We start from the raw sequence: 3,932 nt of genomic DNA on the forward strand, positions 1-3,932 counted from the left end.
GCGAGTTTTGATCGACAAAAAGTACTAAAATATACCATAAAACCCTCTTGTCATTTCTGTGATAAAAGAAATTATCTTCTATGGTACTGAAAATAAAAATGAATCTTTGGAAATATTGTTCTAGGCTCAACAAAAAAACAAAAAATAAGTTACCATAAAAATTTGGAAAATGATAATTCTCACAGACGCATTTTGATAACGAAAATAAAATATTTATTTGCCTATTGGTCAACTATTTTCAACCATTTTGTTTAAAAGTAATGTTTTTGGCTGAGAATTGAAGGGTTCCAGTACAGAACTAGATAACCAACATTTTTTAGGAAAATGGGCTTTTTGCCTGAAAACTTCTTAAAAAATGAAATAAATTTGTTGTTAATAGGATTTTCTCGAAAGCTCGTTTTTAGTACAGTAATAAAAAGTTGGTCTTTCAAAACCCGATTACTGACTACTTGTCTTTTATCTTCTTTTTTGTTAATAGCTTAACCTCTTGCCTTTTTTCAAACCTTTTTCTGACTAATTTTACTTCCACAAAAGTTTTCAAATGCAGTATAATAATGAAATACGCATTTTTAATGGAAAAAGCTCTTAAATAATACTATTTGTTACTTCTTTCAGCAGCAAAGTACCAAAGAAACTCCAACCTAAAATCTTAATTTTCTACAAAAAGCAACTTGTATAAGGTTTTTTCAATTAACTTTTTGACATGCCATGACAAATGATATTTTTCAAAATTATTATCGTTTATTTATAAAAAAACAAACACATTTCTTCTTTTTATCAAACTTTCAACGAAAAATTGTCTGTCACACTGCGATACCATAAAATTAAGTCTTTATTTTCATATCTCGGGAGCATGTTTTTATTTATTTTTTTTAAATTAAAGAATGGATGTTTAGCCGCTATCTAAAGACGATTTTCAAAATCCATAAAATTTGAACCTCAAAATTCTTGAACAATTTATTCGGAGCTGTTAAATTTTTCGAGTAAAACCTATTTTCTCCTGATTTAGGAACTCAATATCCCAGAAGCAAGTTTTTATTATATTTTTTAAATTGAAAATTGCAATTTTTATCGCTATTCGCAACGAAGCCTATTACAATTTTAGATTCCTGTTATTTCGCTCACCTAAAAAATTCCAATTTTTTTGGTTATCTAGTTCTGTACTGTATTTTTTATCTGTGAAGTGAAAGTGAAATCTAGTTGAAAGTTAATTCTTATGAGTTGAAAAGTTATATTATATATTGATTTTAGAAATACTTTCGGAAAAAATTTCTGCTATTTGGTCGAAAATTTAATCCTTTTTTTTTAATTCAGCTATATTTGTTAGAAATTGATCTTTTTGGCTAGAAAATTCAGCTATTTTGTTGAAAATCTGGGAGTCTGGCGGAACCAGAAAAGTAATAAAAAGTTTGGCAAGTGTAAGTAAATAATTATTTTCTTTAGAATATAAATTTTGTAAATGTTATGCTAAATTAAAATTTGTAATTTTGTGTTAAAATTATCATTTCTATACCTGAAGAATTTTAAATGGCTTAATCGCTAGATGCCTTGAAGATGCGGGTTTTTTTTGGTTTTTGTAATTATCAACTAAAAACGAAAAATTTTTAACCAAAAATAGAAAAGTTAAATTTTTAGTTAAGAAATGAATTTCAAACCAAAGAAACAAATTTTCAACCAAATATTTAAATACAGTAATGTAAATCTAACTTTTACAAATAAATAATCATTTTCATTCAATTCTATATCTCAATTTGAAACAAAATTAAGCAGACTACCGAAAAAATTCACGGACTTAAAAAAAAATTCCAGACTACGCCAGGTTATCCAAGTTTTCCAATTAGGATAGGCACCCTGATTTGTGAATAAAAACTGCACAAGATACATGTTTTAGCAGAAATAGTTACTTAAATTTCCAGTTATAAAAGGAATTTTCAATAAAAAACAGAGAATATTCCAAAAACGAATTTATATTCGCAACGTTGAACTTTCAACTAATAAGACCACTTTTCTGCTCAGTGAAAAAATTCATTTTTAAAATATAAAATAAATTTTCAACCGAACAGATGAATTTCCCATCAAGAAGATTGCAATTTCACTAAAAAAATAAATAGTTAAAAACAAAATAAGTCGATTAATTTTCAGTTAAAACATGCATTTTTGATAAAACAAAAAGAACTTTCAACAATAAAGATCAATTATCAACCCAAAAATATAAATATTCAACAAAACAGTTGAATTTTTAAACTAAAAGAATAAATTTTGAACAAAACTTGAATTTTCAATAAAATAATAATATTAATATCAACTTCAATTTATAGAAAATTTCCTGTGTCCGGTTTTCCCTGACATTCCCTGAATTTCTGGAATTAAATAATGACCTGTAGCAGACACAATTCTTATCCCGATTTAATACACACGTATGATTGAGCACTTCAATAAAATTAATAGGCACACACGGAGAAAAAGTTCAGTGGCTCCTACCCTTGCAAGGGTTAGAGCCACTAAACGGAATAGTAAATTATGGACGGGCCACTACAAGAGTAGAATCTACTGAACGCGTGTTGAGTCGACTCTACTAGTCGCTGAAGAGTAGCTTCTACTACGCAGGCAGTCGCACGTACAATTCCTGTTCAGTAGAACATACCGAAGATGAGTGCGATCTACTGAACAAGAATCGTACATGCGACTGCGTGAGCAGTTGATGCTACTCTTCAGTGATTAGTAAAATTGCGCTTAAAATTATAAAAAAGAATCCTTAAAAATTTATAATTACACAAAGTACATGATTTTTTTCAAGATATATATGCATCTACATATGATTAATTGGTAAATCGTATTTTTAACACTTTATTAACAATTAAAATTTCGCACGCAACGAGGGGGATTCGAACGCATAACCTATCGCACGCTAATCAAGGACCCTAACCATTCACCTATCGAGACTAGTTGTCAGCAGCTTAAAAAACTAGGAATGGATTCTTAAGCACATACAAATTAGATTTATTAGGTCTGAATTTTTCTAATTTTTTGGTTTACAACTAAAATATTAAAATAAGATATTTTATATTGCTAAATTTATTATACATATTTGTTTCAAAAATTGAATGTCTGAATAATACTAATTCATATTTGTTTCAAAGCTTTTGTCTAAATTTTCAAAAAAATTATTGATTTAAAAGTGAGTTTTTGACGGTACATGACTAATAACACACACACACACACACACATATATATATATATATACATGTATACAACGTATGAAAAATATTTATTTCTTTGTATTAAGATGAACAAATAAAATTACATACTATAAACGAACTAAACTATATACAATATGTACATCAGACTGCATGTCTTAGTGATACAATGTCTCGTCCATCTGACAAATAATGATGAATAGCTAAAAAAGGAGATAGGAGATTTTCAGCCAGTGAAAATGTAATCTGATTAGAATTGACAATTTCGTAAGCATGAATCTCTTCATTCAAGGATTGTGCTACGCGATCGGCGCCGGCCAGCGGATCAGAGAGGTTAACTTTATACTTACAACTAAGGACCGTCAGAGGGCTATACAGTCGATTTTACTGAACAGATAGTCAGCCTTCGTATTCTTCTGTTCAGTAGAATCAACACAACGCTGTTTAGTGTTCTTGAATCAACGAGTAGTTACTATTACTATAAATCAGCTTACTAAACGCGAATAGTAGCATATACTCTATCAGTTCTCTCCGTGCATCAACAAAAATTTACTACTTTTAGGTTTGCGATTTCTAAAGTCATTTTTTTCAAGCCACCCTTAAGTCCAAAAAATCGCTGAAACTTTTTTATTTAATTTATTCCCTCTACTTGTCAAGGTCGCATCTAATCGTCCTGAAAAACTTCGGGGATTTGGAAAAGGGGCCGACATATCAGAAGCAAACGGAAATGTAAAA

The sequence above is a fragment of the Belonocnema kinseyi genome, chromosome 9 (genome assembly GCF_010883055.1).
Source record: "Belonocnema kinseyi isolate 2016_QV_RU_SX_M_011 chromosome 9, B_treatae_v1, whole genome shotgun sequence".
NCBI lineage: Eukaryota > Metazoa > Arthropoda > Insecta > Hymenoptera > Cynipidae > Belonocnema > Belonocnema kinseyi.